The following is an 18,564-nucleotide window of genomic DNA, read 5'->3' as shown; positions in this document are numbered from 1 at the left end:
ACAAAATAAATCTGTTCTCCATTAGTCCCTACTAAATCAGGTTTTCAGAAATGGATGTTAGTCACACATAGCTTAATGTCATTTAAGTCTCAATGGATGGCACATTTCAAGCCACATGTCAAAACTACAATGGAAGATTTTGTCTCGCTACCAAAACACAAAAACAAACAAGCAAACCCTCTACTGGTCACTGATTGATGGAGAAGAAAGCTTTCTCACTAACTATGATGTCATGTGGGCGGGTTATGATTTATATGTGGGGTGTTGGTAGTTTAGTGGTAGAATTCTCACCCTCCATGTGATAGACCAAGGAGCCCTATAACATAGTGGTTACCCTTTAGGCTGCTAACAGTAAGGTCAGCAGTTCAAAACTACCAGCCGCTCCACAGGAGAAAGATGGGTCTTTAAACTGACACTCCCCTACCCCCACCCCATAGAAGGATGTGCAACAGAGGACAACACTAAACCTACAGGTTGGGGAGTGGGGCCAGCCTGCCACACCCACCCACAAGCAAACCAAGAAGGAAAAAGAGAGAGAGCGAGGGACTAGACCCCGTACTGGCACACCAAGTCCTGAAGATGACATCCCTGCACAGAGCTTCTAAGGTACAGAGGGGACTGTCGGGCCAACAACAGCTCGAGACATGATGTCCCCTCGCTGGAGCACACCGCGACAGAGGACAATACTAGGGACACACAGCCGGGAGTGAATCCACTCAGAAACCCCCACAGTGGGCGAACCAAGAAGGGAAACTAACAGGTCAGCAATGGGAGCAAAGCAAAGCCACAAAACACCTAAGGAGCTCCCAAGATAGACTTCAAGCTAAGGAGGGGCATTTCCCAGAATCCCCCCAGGACCGGCAAGGAGATAGTCGAAAAGGTCAGTGGACAGACCTGGGATATGTGTGCTTTTTGTTTGTTTTAGTTTTTTGCTAGTTTTTTTTCTCTTTTCATTCAATATGTTGCTTTCTTTTTCTTTGTCTCTGCAATTGTTGTTTTGCCTACCTATATAAGATAGTCATGGGAAGCAAGCCCTAGGAGAAAGCAACAGGGTCGATGGTTCTGGAGGGACCTGGGTGAGCGTGGAGGAGGAGGCCGGGGAAGGGAGTGGTGAGAAAACAACGCCATAGACAGGGGAATAACTAGGGAAATTAAAAAAAACGAAGAAGGTGTAGAAATGCCAGTGGGTCTCTGTTCCAATCCCCCTCATTCTCAACAATTTGTTTTTTGTTGTGTTCTTGGGTCTTCTGATGCTTATTACTTGATCCCATCAACATCTGATGATCGCACAGGTTTGTGTGCGTCTTCTATGTGGGCTTGTTGCTTCTCTGCTAGATGGCCGCTTGTTTAACTTCAAGCCTTAAGATTCCAGATGCTATCTCTTTCTTCACTACATTTGCTGATGCACCCATTTTGTCTTCAGTGGTCGTGTCTGAAGGGTAAGCATCACAGAATGCCAGGTTGTTAGAACTAAGTGTTCTTGCATTGAGGAGAGCTTGAGCTGAGGCCCAAAGTCCATCCACTTCCTCAATGGATTGCCATGTAAATATATGTACATATGCCAATACCTCTATTTTTATGAATTCATGTATTTACATATATGCACACCTATATTTATACCTCTATCCATAGCTTTGCTTCCTAGATCTTTCCTCCCTTTCCTTTTACCTGCCTCCTGCCCCACTGTCATGCTCGCCCTTCTTCTGCCTTAGTAATTCCCCTTAGCTAGACTGCTGTTACTCCAGTACCCCCAGGACCTCTATGTCCTCCTCCAGTACCCCCAGGACCTCTATGTCCTCCTCATTGTTGATTTTATTTCCCTAGTTGTTCTCCTGATGATGGCAACATACGTACAAATATGCTTTAGACTATTGATATATGGAATGTTGTAAGAGCTGGAAGAGCCCCCAATAAAATGATTTTTTTAAGAAGAAAAGAAAGATGGGGCTTTGTACTCCCATGAAGAGTTACAGTCTTGGAAACTCAGAGAGGCAGTTTTCTCTTGTCCTGCATGGTCGCGGTGACCTGTAATGGACTCAATGGCAGTGAGTTGACAGGTTGGCTATGTGGTCGACAAGGATTGATTCCCCAGACAACGGACCCCGAGTGCAGCCACCACCCACCTGTAAGAGAGGGCTAGTGTGCTGCTATGATCCTGGCCAGCTTTCCAGACTTGGATGAACCAGGAAGAAGAGCATGGAGATCCACTTTTCATAATCAGCAGTGAATGTCCCACAGATTGCAACCAATCGCAGGGATGGAGAAGAAGCAGGCAGTGCTTGGCTTCCGTGCAGGGTAACCCCACGGGTCACATGAGGCTGACTTGACAGCAGCTGACAACAACAGCGTCGCATTCACGCAAACCCGAAACATGCGGTGGTTGCTGCATTTCGTGTTTGTTACAGATAAGCTCATCCACTAACTAGGCTCGCTCATTCACCCAATTCACCAAACATTTGGTGAGTTTCTCCTGCCTACAATAAAGCTACGAGAGGCACACTGGCATTGAGTGGCCTCTTAGCAAATCTTACTCATCAGCCTGATCACTTTTGATCTTCACAACAATCCTGTGAGCTAAGGCAGGCAGGCATGAAGGTTCCCATTTCTCAGAGGAAGAAACTGTGGCTTAGAGAGGTGGACAGAAGTGACCCACCTCCTCAGCTGCAGTTGAGCATATGTGGTGGATCTGGGATTCAATGCTCTGCTTTGTGACACCACGTTTGGACCATGTCTGCTAAAACAGCACGGCTTCGACTGTGACAGAGCATAGTTTGGGATAGGAGGCGATGAGAGACTGACTCGTGCCTTTTGTTCTGAGTCTCCTACTACTAATTCACTTCTTAGGTTTCTCAACCACCTTCTTGCTTTCAGTTAAATGTGTCTTCAACTTTCTCCTCACCCAAGTGCCCTGAGGTACTTGATTGAAATGACCCAAGTTTCCTAACTTCCAACTCCTGAACTATTCCTGTCATGAAAAAGAAACAGACAATGAAAGTAAGAGAGGTGGGAAGACAGGAAGTGCAATGAAAGAGAGGAGGCTGTCAGATTTAAGCATCGTGTTTGTTTTTGTGCTGAGGTTTGCTGTTAATATACAGATGCATATATATATATATAGTACACCTACTATGTACACTTCATTGTGCTTATTCTGGACTTGCGTGTGAATCAAGAAGCAGTTGTGTGAACAGAATGAGGGAATGCTGCATGGTTTAAAGTCAGGAAGGGTCTGTGTCAGAGCGGTAAACTCTCACCGCACTTGTTCAATCTATATGCTGAGCAAATCATCAGAGAAGCGGAATTATCCGGAGAAAGAGCGTGGCATCAGGATTGGCCCCACGGTATGCAGGTAACCCTATCTTGCTTGCTGAAAGTGAGGAGGACTTGAAGCATTTGCTGATGAAGATCCTGATTGCAGCCTTCAGGATGGACCACAACTCAATATGAGAAAGAGCAAAGTCCTCACAGCAGGACCACTAGGTAACATCATGATAAATGGAGAAACGGTTGAAGGTGGAACCACAATCAATGCTTATGGAAGCAGCAGTCAAGAGATAAAAAGATGTGCTGCATTAGGTAAGCCTGCTGCACAGGACTTCTTTGGAGTATTGAAAGAGCAGGGATGTGGCTTTGAGGACTAAGGTGTGCCTGACCCGAGCCAGAGTATTTTCAGTCACCTCCTATGCGTGTGAAAGTTGGACCATGGAAGATAAACAAGAGGCCATCTAGCTCAGAAGCAACAAAGTCCACATGGAAGAACACACCAGCCTGTGTGATCGAGTGGTCCCAAAGGGATCAGTTACCAGGCATCAAAGAACAAAAAATCATATCATTGACTGCACACCTCCATGATAGGATCGCTGAAGACAAATGGGTGCATAAGCAAATGTGGTGAAGAAAGCTGATGGTGCCCGGCTATCAAAAGAGATAGTGTCTGGGGTCTTAAAGGCTTGAAGGTGAACAAGTGGCCATCTAGCTCAGAAGCAAATAAGCCCACATGGAAGAAGCATACCGGCCAGTGTGATCACGAGGTGCCCAAGGGACCAGGTATAAGCCATCATGCAAAAAAAAAAGATATAAGTGTGTGTATGTATGTGTATATATGTATATATGTATGTGTATATATGTATATATATATCATATTAAATGAAGGGGGAAGTGCAGAGTGGAGACCCAAGGCCCAAGTGTCGGCCAATGGAGATCCCCTCATAGAGGGGTTTAGGAGAGGAGATGGGTTAATTAGGGTGTGAGGTAGTATCAATGAAGAACACAGCTTTCCCCCAGATCCTGGATGCTTCCTCCCCCCAACTACCATGATCCGAATTCTACCTTGCAGGGCTGGATAGGACAGAGGCTGTACACTGGTACATATGAGGGTTGGAGGTACAGGGAATCCAGGGTGGATGATACCTTCAGGACCAAGGGTGTGAGGGACGATGCTGGGAGAGTGGAGGGTGAGTGGGTTGGAAAGGGGGAACTGATTACAAGGATCCACATGTGACCTCTTCCCTGGGAGAGGGACAGCAGAGAAGGGGGGAAGGGAGACTCCGGATAGGGCAAGATATGACAAAATAACGAGGTATAAATTACCAAGGGCATATGAGGGAGGGGGGAATGGGGAGGGAGGGGGGGGGGAAAGAGGACCTGATGCAAGGGGCTTAAGTGGAGAGCAAATGCCTTGAGAATGATTGGGGCAGGGAATGTATGGATGTGCTTTATACAATTGATGTATGTATATGTATGGATTGTGGTAAGAGTTGTTTGAGTCCCTAATAAAATGTAAAAGAAGAAAAGAGAAAAAAATGATTAGGGCAAAGACTGTACAGATGGCTTTATACAATTGATGTATGTATATGTATGAACTGTGAAAAGAATTGTATCAGCCCCAATAAATTGTTAAAATAAAAAAAAAAGAAGTAAACAAAAAAAAAGTTGGACCGTGAATAAAGAACGCCGTTGAAGCATCGATGCATTTGAATTTGGTGCTGGACAAGAATATTGAAAGTACCATGGACTGCTAAAATGACAAACCATTCTGTACTGGAAGTACAGTCAGAATGCTTCTTAGAGGTGAGGATGACCAGACTTTGTCTTACATACTTTGGACACATTGTCAGGAGAGGCCAGTCCGTGGAGAGGGACCTCATATCTGGTACAGTGGAGGGACGGCAAAAAAGCGGAAGGCCTTGACAAGCTGGATTGACACGACCACATCAATGGGCTCAGGCATAGGAATATTTTTTGTATATATACATATATGGGTGTCTATAGACACATATGCACACATATCCAAATTGAATAGGTGCTGTTGGGTTATAAAATAGGAATATATTTGAAGGTTAATGTAGAAAAAAGTGTATATACCACTACTCTATAAAACTATGAATATACAGGGTGTACTTAAATTTAAATTCTAAATGCAGTACAGTTTGGTAGACAACCATGGGTTTATTGATACCCTCTGTTTAATTTGTCTTTTTAAAATCATTTTTAGGGGATCATAAACAATCCATACAAACACCAATTGTGTAAAGCACATTTGTACATTCGTTGCCCTCATCATCCTCAAAACATTTGCTCTCCACCCAAGCCCCTAGCCATCTAGCATTAGGTCCTCATTTTTTCGCCTCTCTCCCCACCCCCCTCCCTCATGAACCCTTGATAATTTACAATTATTTTGTCATATCTTGCTCTATGCAGGACCTACTGTGTTTCATTCTGTTATGCATAGGGTCACTATGGGTTGGAGCCAACTTGATGGCACCTAAAAACAACAACAAGTATATACTGAATGGTAAGCAATCAGAGGGAGAACAAAGACAAAACATAGTTTCTTCCATTCAAGTGATCATAGTTCAGTGGAAGAGATAGTAAAGAAAGGAGTCAAATACAGTATATTGAAAAATGTGTTCTCACAGAAGCATGCACAAAATTCCATAGGAGAAAACAAGGATAAATCTTTTCAAAGAAAAGCTTGAGATTATAGCGTCTGGGGTCTTAAAGGCTGGAAGGTAAACAAGCGGCCATCCAGCTGAGAAACAACAAAGCCCACATGGAAGAAGCACACCAGCCTGTGTGACCACAAGGTGTCAAAGAGATCAGTTATCAGGCATCAAAGAACAAAAAAAATCATATCATTGTGTGCTTACCTCCCCGGGACAATAGCTGAAGACAAATGGGTGCATAAGCAAATGGGGTGAAGGAAGCTGATGGTGCCCGGCTGCCAAAAGGTATTGCGTCTGGGGTCTTCAAGGCTTGAAGGTAAATAATCAGCCATCTAGCTGAGAAGCAACTAAGTTCACATGGAAGAAGCACACCAGTCTGTGTGATCATAAGGTGTTAAAGGGATTAGCTATCAGGCATCCTCAAAACAAAAAAATCATATCATTGTGAATGAAGGGGAGTGCGGAGTGGAAACCCAAAGCCCGTCTGTAGGCAATTGGATATCCCCTTAGGGAAGGGTCTCAGGGAGGAGACAGCCAGTCAGGGTGTGATGTAGCAACGATGAAACATACAACTTTCCTCTAGTTCCTAAATGCTTTCCCTCCCTCCTCCCCCCACAGTATCATGATCCCAATTCTACCTTACTAATCTGGCTAGACCAGAGGATGTACACTGGTACAGATAGGAACTGGAAACACAGGGAATCCAGGGAGGATGATCCCTTCAGGACCAGTTGTGGAGAGTGGCGATACCGGGAGGGTGGAGGGAGGATGGAGTGGAAGTGGGGAACTGATTACAAGGATCTACATATAACCTCCTCCCTTGAGGACGGACAACAGAAAAATGGGTAAAGGGAGACGTCAGACAGTGTAAGATATGACAAAAATAATTTATAAATTATCAAGGGTTCATGGGGGGCAGGGAGGGAGGGGGCAAAGGAGGAGCTGATGTCAGGGGCTTAGGTGGAGAGCAAATGTTTTGAGAATGATGAGGGCAATGAATGTAAAAAGGTGCTTTACATAATTGATGTATGTATGGATTGTGATGAGAGTTATATGAACCCCCATAAAATAATTTTTTTTAAAGAAAGGAAGAAAAGCTTGAGAAAGACTTTGCAAGGAATGTAACATTTGAGCTGTGGTTTGAAGCTGTTTACTAAGCAGAAAAATAAGTGGGATAAGATCCAAAAGACATTAGAGCAAAGCAAAGAATCTGAGCAGACTTAGGAAAGCAGAGACCTTGGTCTCTTCATGGAAAGGACTGATCAAAATCCAAGGATATGTCACTTGTAAAATCTAACCTTTTAAAAAAAATTTTTAATTTGATTCTAGAAATAGTTATAATTGAGTTGTGTTGGCTGCAAATTGACCGAAAGCCCAACAGATGTAAACATCTAAGGAGTTATTTATCTCACACAAAACTCAATCAGGGCTAGAAACTCCAGGGCTATCCTTTCTAGTTTTCTTAGGGTGGGCTTGATACAAAAAACAAATAAACCAAAAAATGTTGTAGCACCCCATTTTCACAGCTATATTTCAAAGGAGAGGAGTAAGGGACAAGAGTCTCACCAATCTCTCAAGAAGGGGGTTCTAGCGATGTATTGATGACTTGCTCGTACCGTTCATTAGCTAGAATTGAACCAGTCCACTTCTCCTGCAAGACAGTCTTGGAAAGTGTGTATTTTTACCTCCCCAAAGAAAATTAGTGAATGTATTAAACTACATGGGACGGAGCAGCTAAGGTTGATAAATCAACTGATCTTAAATTGGGGGGATTATCCTGGATTATCATCCAGGTGGTCCAAATAGAATCATGGAATTGCCTTAGTAGAAGAAAGCAGAAGAGTGGGAAGCCAAGAGATGGCATGGTGAGCAAGACTCACTGCTGACTTTGCAGACTAAGAAAGGAGACCAGATGCCAAGGAATGTGGGCAGCCAGCCTCTAGAAGCTAAAAAGGCAAGCAAACAGATTCTCCCTGAAAGCCACCAGAAGAAATCAACCCTTATACTATGTTGATTTTGGCTCTGTGAGGCCCATTTCAGACTCTGGAGTTTCAGAACTGTAAAATGATAAATTTGTGTTGGTTTAGGCCACCAAGTGTGTGTGATGGCAGCAACAAGAAACTAGTTAACAACAGTGAGAAGCTCTGTGTACATAACTTTTCCCCGCAGCTCTGGATGATTTGGTTGGGAGAGATTGTCCATGGGCAAGATGAAAAAGGCCTGTTGAACGATGCTCAAATGCTTAAACTTGATCCTCGAAGCACCAGGAAGCACAAGAGGATTTTAAGTGAATGAGACCATCAGATTTGAATTCTAAAATAAGAGTGTGGCAGAGATTAGAAACTTTTAGGGAAATAAAGGCAAGGAAATATCCTGGATTTTTTTTTAATTGGGCAAAGTGATCATGAAGGCTTGATCTAAAATAGTCTGAATAAAAACCATGGGCCAGACCATGAATCACAAAATATTTATAGCCCAGAATTGACCAGATTTAGTACCTGTTTATATGTGGGGGTGATGTTAGGCTGAGAAACAAGATTATATGTGTAAAGTCATATATTCCAGAGAAACAATATCGTATCTGTATAAGAAAGAAATTCGTGTCTATGGGTCCGATGACAGCTGGACCCCTCTTCAGATTCACGTGGCTGCAGGCCAATGAAACAGAAAGGTGAAGTGGGATGCAGGGGGAACACAAGTCAGTTCGTGCAGAGTCGCATGGATCCAAGGTCTGTGAGAACATGGCAGGTGCATACAGTCAGAGGTTCACTTCCAGGGTCAGCACCCGCACAGGGCTACCTCTGGAGGCCGGCACCGAGCCCCAGCAAGCAGGAAAGGGAAGGACCAGAGGAGAGCAGCAGTTCCCAGTTTCTCTCATAAAAAGTCCACACCCCCAAAGAGGCATCATCAGGCTGTGACCTGATTGGTAGGTTGGACCCCACGCCTACACTTTCACACAGATGCAGGTTGACATAAAAGCGAACTGCCACAGAGGGTAAGGGAAAGGGAGTGTTCGGGAGTGATTTTGAGGTTTTCTGTCTCAGATCATTGAGCTGAAGCTCAGAGGAGGACATGAGTTGGAGGAAATAATTTTGCTTGCATCTTGTCTTGGCATTGCTTACAGAACATCTCGGAGGAGGTATTTAGTAAATAGTTGTGTTTCTTGCCTAGCAATGCCCTAACAAAGCAAGACAACATGTGGGGCTTGAAAGCAGAGGAATTTATTCTCTACCAGTTTGGGAGTCTAGAAATAAAAAAAACCTAGGTGTGAGCAGGGCCTGTTCCTTCTTAGGGCAGAGGGAGAACGGTTTCCGTGACCCTCTCCTCATTGCAGGTGATGACTGGCAATCCCGGGCACCCCTTGGCTTGGAGATGATTCACTACAATCTGCACATGGCTTTCTCCCTGGGTGGTTCTGTGTCTGTGTCTCTTCTCATCTAATCCTTGGCCATCTGAGCTTGATTTCATCCCCAAACAGCCCATTCCAAACAAAGGTCACATCTCCAGGCACCAGAGTTAGGACTTCAGCATCTTTTCAGAGACCCATACCAGTAGGTGACCATAAGTTTAGTACTCTGGAGAAAAGCACAGAGTTCTATACTCAGGTTCCTGTTGAGGTATTTATAACAGCATTTCAATGGGCACACACTGTGCGAGGCACTCGGCCCCCACACTGAAGTGAATCCCTGGCCTTCCAGAAGCGGAGGATCACCATGCTTGGTGACCATGCCACGTCTCCAGTCACAGGGCCGCTTTCATGGGTGGATTGAGATTGCCCCCAGGCTGAGGGCCCAGCAGCACTGCTGCGGTTGCTGTTTTTATTCTTTGTGCCCAAGACAGGGCCTAGGATGTGCTCATTCAAAACCTGTTGGATGGATAAGTGAACGAGTGAGTGTCCAGGTCGTGAAAGGGCCCCCATTTTATATGATAAACAAAAATATGGAGATCTCTGTACTGGGGATCGCATAGTCATGAATCATGTCCTGACTGCCTCAGGGAAGCCGGCCTTGAACCAATAAGGTAGGATCCTCTAACATATAATGCACTTGTCCCAATCAGAGCCGGCTTCAGGAGCCCCACTGGTGACTGTGATGTATTGATCTGCCACCAACCATGTTTTTTATGACAATTTTCTTTGACCTCCCATGTCTGTTTTAAAGCTCTGCGTCTCGGCGCAGGGGCCCGGGAGGCTTGGTGGTTACGAGTTGGGCTGCAGTTGGCAAGGCCCGCCGTTTGAAACCCCCAGCAGCTGCTCAGGAGAAAAGGCCGGGCTTTCTACTCCTGTATACAGGAAGTCTCCGGACCCCCTGGGGCAGTTCTTCCCCATCTGATAGGTCCCTGTGAGTCGGTATTGACTCGATGGTAGAGAACAGCTCAGCAAACTTGGACACCATTATGATCTCAGGCTCCTGGTCTGTCTCACCCAACTGATATGTCTCTCTAGTTATCATGACCTTGTCCTGTTTAAGATGTAATAAATGTTCTCTTTACATGAACAAAGGAAACTTTTCTTTTCAGATGGACTGAGGAATGACAGGTAGAAAGAAAGAAAAACCACCGAAGGCTTGGAAGATCGAGGAGGCTTTCTGAACAAGTTTCTCAACCGATGTGAAAATGTGGTGGCTGCGATGACAGGATCTGGGCTCCCGGAAGGAGAGAAACAAAGGGGATGGGCTCCCCTTTGCTCACCAGCCCGTCTGATGGGGCCTGCTGCATGGAGGATGACGTCTGAAGCCGAGAAGTCAGCTGCAGTAGAGCTGAGGGGAGATACCCACGAGGCTCCAAGCCACAAAAGGTCAGACCTCGGGCCCCAGAATCGAACAGACTTATGTTTAAGAGCGAGACAGGAGACCCATGAACCAGATCCGCTCTACTCAGGGGCCCAGGTGAAAGGTGGTTGGGGGCGCAGATGCACGCGGCGGGATCTTACAAAGTTACAGAAAACACCAGCTCCGCTGCTTACTCTTTGACTGACTTCATAGACTGAGGTGTGTCTGGATTTTTTGAGGTCTTGACCTCTGCTTTTTCTCCTCCTTTAGCGTCTCGGTCAGCTCATGATTCAGATGTCAAGTTGCCAAAGCAGTCCTACGCAAACTCAGCTACTGGACAATCTTGGACAAACTGGAAACACAGGTTCCAGCCCACTCTTGAGCAATCGTGGTGAGGCCACATCACCAATGCCGGAGATTAGCAAAGAACACCACGTATGCCTATTTCTTCCTTCCTCTCAGATCACATCTTTGAAACAGGCCCTGGCTATTAAAGCTTCATGAGTTTGTCAGCATATCCAAGCCTCTCCAACTCTCACAACATAAGCCTCATGCCATCACCTCCCCTGCCTTTGTGTAATGATCTCTCTCTTGTCCTCTCAGCCAAGGTTCCTTCTGCATCATTCAGGGTGCCAGCAGGACCCAGCTGGTGTGCTCAAGTTACAATAATTGGAGGAGGGTTTAATAAAGGATTATTTACAAAGGTGTGGGCAGGATGTAGAAAAGTTCAGTGCCCTTAATAAAACGTTAAAAAAAAGAAGAAGAAAAAAATTCAGTGCATGGTGGAGAACCCCAGATCTAGCAAAGCAGAACAATTGGCATTCCCAGGCCAGAGAGGAGGCAGAGAGCCGTAGGGTTGTTGCTTGAATGAATACAACAGACCTACAAGGAGGATGTAGGAGAAACAAGGCCCACATCTCATTCCCCTTCTTCCCACCTAGCTTCGTTCCTGGCTTGCCAGAGGCCAAATGAAATGGAATCTGGGGGAATTTTTTGATGGTTCCCACATACCCAGTGTGGAGAGCAGGGTGGCGAAGGGTAGAGAGACAGAGGGAGGACACCTGGCAAGCTCTCTTCCACTTTGCCTTCACTTTCCGTTTAAAACCGCCTTCTGTCCTCCATACTGACCTGAAACTGCTCTCAGCAAGTGCACCATGGCTTTGCTGGTTGCCAGACCCACAGGATGTCTCGGGGGGAGGGGGGAGATCTCCCTGCTGCCGCCCCCATCACTGAGCACTTCCTCTTCTTTGAAACATTGCTCTCTTGTCTTCTGTGCTACCACTTTCTGTTTCTGAAATGGTCCCTTTTCAGGACCTCTGGCTGCCTCTGATGCCTCCCCACCTGTTGAAGGCAGGTGCTCCCCAGAGCTCCATCCTCAACTCTCCTTCCCCATGCACAGATCCTGACAATGGTGCATGGGAGTAAGTGCTTCTCTGATAACGGACAGGTCAGGAGTTCAAGTCCACATAGTGGGTGTACATGACAGCAAATCTCTTCTCGCTCTGAAGAAAAGCCTCATGGTCAATTTCAAAAAAAGCAGCCACTGAAAACCTTAGGGAGCACAGTGCTACTCGGAGGCACCCGGGGGCCCTCCCGAGGTGGAATCAACACAGCAGCAACTGCTGTTTGTTTGGGTGGTTGGTTTGGTTTAGTTTTAAAATATCTGGAAGATTCTCAAAACCATGTCTTGATCTCCCCTGAACCTCAAACTCAATTTAGTCTTCATGTCAATGTGCTAGCTCAACTGAAATAGCTCATCAACCTTTAAACGCTGCGTGACCCAAACTAAGCTAATTTCCCACATTGCTGCCTAAATCTACTCCTCCTTCTGCATGCGTTCTGCCATTAGCTCCCCGCCATCATCAATTCCATCCCTCGGGCAAGAAGTCAGATCGTCCTCTGGAATCTTTCCTTATCAAAGCATAAACTGGGGAGGAGATGTTTGCTTGACCTCTCCCTCGTGGTAGTTTTTCTTCTTTGGCTAGCCAGAGGACAGATAAAGCCACACGCTTATTAAGTTGTTTTCTGGAAAGGATATGAAAAATATGAAAATAGAAAGCTTGTAAGCCCACTTGATTTCAGCCATTAAAATTTAATCTTTAGATGGGTTTAGGCCATACCTGCAAAGAGAGCTTTGAAAAAATATGCCCCACTCAGTGCTTTGGAGTACTCAGGAGCCAATAGTCCTTGTCAGAAGCTGGGAAAAAATCTGGAACCATGAAGAAAACTCCTCTTTAGGACTGAACATTAAAGGGAGCATGTGGGCAGGCTGAAATGCTTGCTAGGTGGCCACCTGGATCTACTTGTTGAGTACAAATGGAAGAAGTGCAGCAATAAAGAGATGGGTTGAGTTTGGCCACTGACACCTATGGGCCTGGTTTACAGGGGGCAAAACGAGAAGACAAGAGCAGGTTGACTGGTCTAAAGTCCATGACCAGTACAAGGGGCCAGGCTTGTTGAGTATTGGTGATAGCCCATGGTCTAAAGGCAAGGTGACCAATGGGCACCCTGTGGAGGCTGAGTGAGGCAGCCCACCTGACCAGAACCTGACCAGATGGAGATTTTTGAGCCTGTGAACTGATGCATATTGTTGCTGACTTCATGGATGGTCTGTCCGAATTTGACTTTGTTTATGGATTCAGACTTCACAAGGTTCCAACTGGAATGAAGATTCTTCATGTCAAAAAATATGATTGTCTTCTCAGAGCACTGGGTTGATGTAAGTGGGCAGTATAGAAATTGGATACCCAACATTGGGGAATAAAGGCATGAAGTGGTTGGCTTACAAACTTTCATAGGTGGGAGAATATATTCATAGGATTATAGCATTAAGATGTAGGTGTTACTTAACTGCAATTGTTAGGCTAAAGAATTGTGTACAGGTGCCAAGTTGGCAAGGGGTAGATTAAGATAGTTAAGGTTTATTGTGCCAACCTGGCCAATAAACACGTGGATTAATTGAAGTGCAGAGAGAAATGGCTCAGTGAGCCTCGCCTTTCTAGTTCTTGGACCTCTTGCTTTCTGATGGTCAGACCAGGGTGCAGCTGCCTTAGCCAGTTTCCTGCTTCAGCTTACAAGGCTCACTTCCTGCAAGACATCCCTGAGGAGAAGCCACATGGACCTACCCCGATGCAGGCCTGGGTGCTGGAGCAGCCATGTGGAGATCCCTGCCAGCACTGAGATGCTTACACACCCATTGATTCATCTTTCTTCCTGCAGTCGGCATCATTGCATATGTTTTTTGGGGTGGAGGAGGACTTTGTGGATCGATGTTGGACTTATGGGCTTGGGCAGCACTGGGTTGGGATGCTTTCTTAATGTACACTTATCCTTTATATAAAATGCTCTCTTTTACATATGTGTTTCTGTGGATTTGTTTCCCTAGTTTACCTAGACTAACATATTATGGTTAGTGTAACACATTACACGTCCAAAAATGTTGAAGGAACATTATTTATACTGGTCTGAATCTGTAAACAAAATGCACATCCATCGATGGGGGAAATAATGGAATCAACTCTGGTAGACCTTATAGAATATGCAGTCAATAAAGATAATTACTTAGAGCTATATTGATTGAAATGGAGGGGTTTCTATAGGTTTTATTGAGAAATGATGTATTATGACATTTCTGTATATTGAACAATGACAATATAATCTTAAAATATACACAACTGTATCCCCTCCAGATTGTAAATTCTTGAGTACAGGAATTGTATCTTATTTATCTTAACTTCCCCATTCCCAGGTTAAGCATACAATAGATACTTGATAAAATAAATTTTAGTTGAATTAAAGTCATACGACCGTCATGTTAAAAGAAAAATTACTGTAACTTCCAGCAAGCAAAAAATGTTAGAACTCCAAGGGAAAGAGTAACAAAAGCTAACGTGCACTAATATGTAGCCAGTAGTTAATGTCAGATGGGGTAGTGAAGAATGAGCCCTGGCTAAATGGTTGACTACTGGTCATAAGGTCAGCAGTTCAAACCTCTGGCTTATTTGGCGCATCTATCTGCTTCCATAAAGAGGATAGCGCAGGAAATCCTCTGGGTGATAGTAGCTCTACTCTGTCCTTGAAGGTCACTCAAGTCCGAATTGGCAACAACAAGACTTTTTGCGGGGGGTGAAGAGGAGCGCTCCTAATAGTGAAGCGCTGGTGGCACTGTGGAGTGAGCCCCGGACAGCTCACCACAAAGTTCAAACCCATCAGCCACTCCTCAGGAACCAGGCGAAGTTTTCCACATCCATGCAGATTTGCAAAGCCTGGGAAAGTGTCTCTAAGGAGGAACTGACTTGACAGCAGGAGGCGGGAGGTAATAATACAGAAAGACGTTTAGAGAGAAGTAAACAGACGGCTCAGAAAAATTGGTGTATTTGAATCATGGTGTGGAAAAAGAATATAAAATATATTGTGGGCTTCCAAATGAATGGACAAATTAGTCTTAGAATGCTCTTTAAAAGCTCTTTGAAGCTAGACTTCAGCTCACTTAGGTCATTAGAAAGACCGATAGCTAGAAAAGGGCTTCATCTGTAAGAGTGGAGGTTCAACAGCAACAACAGGATGAAGGGAGCCTTCAGCTGGATGGATTACCCAACAGCCTCAAGAGCGGGGTCAGGCGTAGATGGATTACCCAACAGCCTCAAGAGTGGGGTCAGGCGTAGTGACGACCATGAAGATGACACAGGATCAGGCAGTGTCTCATCTGTTACACAACAAGTCGTTTCAAGTCACAGCTAACCGGTCAGAAACAAACAAGAAGATGGATTTGGGGTTTATGGGAGATGTAATAAAAATATCTCTCTCCCTTTTACATTTTTCCATATCCAGGTCACAGAAATATAAGTGAATAAAAGTTCTACTTTATGTCTTGAGCTTTTTGGCGTGTCCCTTAATCACAATTACACGTAGCTGACTCACCACAGGGTGGAAGTGCAAGAATTTAGGATTATCTAGGATTAGAACACATGTCTTTAAATGAAGCAAGGACCTTTATCTCCAAGGGACCCAATAGAAAGTGTTTCTGGTTAAAAAAAAAAGAAGAAGAAGATTCCACAAAGCTATTGTTGTTATTACTCAACCTAGAAAAGCAAAGCTAATTAATTATTGGTTCATAGTTAGAATTCAGCAGGGAAAACTTTGAAGGGAGAATGATTTAAATTAAAAAGTCACCCTATTGGGAGCTTTACAGACATTATAACATCCCATAATTCAATAAGATCAACCATAATTGGACAATTACTGCCACCATCATTTTCAAAACATTTTTTTTCTTGATCATAGTTTTTTTTAAATCATTTTATTGTGGTCTCATACAACTCTTATCACAATCCAGACTTCCATCCATTGTGTCAAGCACATTTGTACATTTGTTGCCATCATCATTCTCAAAACATTTGCTTTCTACTTGAGCCCTTGGTATCAGCTCCTCTTCCCCCCCACCCTTCTTCTCCCCTCTCCCTCCCAAACCCTTGATAATTTATAATTATGTTGCCATGTCTTACACTGTCTGACGTCTCCCTTCACCCACTTTTCTGTCATCCATCCCCCAGGGAGGCAGTTACATGTAGATTCTTATCATTGGTACCCCCTTTCTCCCCCACCTTCCCTCCACCCTCCCAGCATCCCCACTCTCACCACTGGTCCTGAGGGGTTCATTTGTCCCAGATTCCCTGTGTTTCCAGTTCCTATCTGCACCAGTGTGCATCCTCTGGTCTAGCCAGATTTGTAACGCAGAATTGGGATCATGAGAGTGGGGGTGAGGAAGCATTAAAGAACTAAAGGAAAGTTGCATGTTTCATCATTGCTACACCGCACCCTGACTGGCTCGTCTCCTCCCCCCAACCCTTCTGTAGGGGGATGTCCAGGTGCCTACAGATGGGCTTTGGGTGCCCACTCCACACTCCCCCTCATTCACAATGATATTCTTTTTGTTCTTAGATGCCTGATACCTACCTGATTCCATCGACACCTCATGATCACACAAGCTGGTGTGCTTCTTCCATGTGGGCTTTGTTGCTTCTCAGCTAGATGGCCACTTGTTTATCTTCAAGCCTTTAAGACCCTAAACACTATATCTTTTGATAGCCAGGCACCATCAGCTTTCTTTTCCACATTTGCTTATGCACCCACTTTGTCTTCAGCGATTGTGTCGGCAAAGTGAGTGTCATAGAATGCCAGTTTAATAGAACAAAGTGCAAAACATTTTCTTTCTTCTGAATTCTTTGATATCGACTCCCCTTTATCCCCTCCCTCCCTGACCCTACCCCCCAGGAATCCTTATTTATTTATGTTACCCATCCAATGTATCTGTTCACCTAAAATTGTGTTATTCATTCTCCTCAAATCATCATTGCTATCAGTTCCCCGTTTCCTCCCTCAGGGAATCATTCCTACCATTACTATTTCTGAAGGGTTTCTCTATCTTGGATTTCAAGCATCAAACTATCTTAATTATCCAAATGAACTTATGCAGGTGTGACAGAATTAATGAGGTCAAACTACGAACAGAATTTTAAGGGAAAATATTTTTAAATGGTAAGATGAAAATAAATAAAATAAAAATCGTACCATAGTATGTATATGTATGGATTGTGATAAGAGTTGTATGAGCCCCTAATAAAACGTTTAAAAAAGTCGTACCATATAAACTCATGTATAAGCCAAGTTGTTCAGCACATATTTTAATGAAGTTTTTGTGGTAAAATTAGGCGCCTCGACTGATATTTGGGTTGGCTTATACTCGAGTATATAGGTAATATAAAAAATTAAAGAATCAGAGGATAGTTATGTTCCATCAGTGCTATTATACACCCTGGATATATATCATGCCTTCCTTGTGGCCCTCTGTGAGGGACTGTCCAATTATCTATCTTACAGGTGGGTTTTGTTCTCCACCCTGTCTATGCTCCTTCACATCAATTTGATTGCTTGTTTTTGAACTTCTGATACCTAGTCCCATTGACATCTCATGATCACACAGGCTGGTGTGCTTCTTCCATGTGAGCTTTGTTGCTTCCCTGCTAGATGGCCACTTGTTTGACTTCAAGCCTTTAAGACGCCAAATGTTATATCTTTCAATAGTTGGGTACCATCAGCCTTCTTCACCACATTTTCTTATGCACACATTTTGTCTTCAGCGACCTGTCGGGAAGGTGAGTACCATGAATTATATTTTAGAACAACCCATTCTTGTACTGAGGTAAGATTTAAGTAGAGGCCCAAATAAAGTTCATCTGCTTCCTTGTTGTGTGTGTGTGTGTGTGCGTGCACATATGTGCATATTTATTACATGTATATACATATATACCTATCTTCATATATTTATATATACATATCTATATTTATACCTATATAAAATTTTTACTGTTTTTTTCTTTTTATGTTTTCTTTCCTCCTCCCCATTATCATATTTACTGATTGTTCACCTCCCAGCAATTACTCTCAGATGCATTTCACTTGATCAAACATGACCAGGAATGCTCACCTCGTGCCCCACCACCACCTCCTCTCCCATAACCCCCTGGAACCATCAGTCCCATTACTGTCTCCCTGGGATTGCTTATCCTGCCTATCTTGTAGAGATAAACACCAAAGGGAGGTGTGTGTATGTGGGTGGGGGGGGGGGGGGAGTGACCATACAAGTAGTTCCAATTCTAATTGCTGACCTGGCCCCAAGTAGATGCATATCCCTCTGTTAAATAGCGAGCAGGCCCTGTCGTAATCCACCTGTCCAATCCCTTTTCTATAAGGGATCCACATCCCAGGGCCTGTGCGCTAACAGCACTTACACCCTTTTAATTCTCAGCATTTGTTTCTGGGGGCGTGCCTGCTACAAGACCCCAGTGTTCTTC

The sequence above is a fragment of the Tenrec ecaudatus genome, chromosome 3 (genome assembly GCF_050624435.1).
Source record: "Tenrec ecaudatus isolate mTenEca1 chromosome 3, mTenEca1.hap1, whole genome shotgun sequence".
Taxonomy (NCBI): domain Eukaryota; kingdom Metazoa; phylum Chordata; class Mammalia; order Afrosoricida; family Tenrecidae; genus Tenrec; species Tenrec ecaudatus.
The sequence above is the reverse complement of the archived record's forward strand: the minus strand, read 5'-3'. Positions refer to the sequence as shown.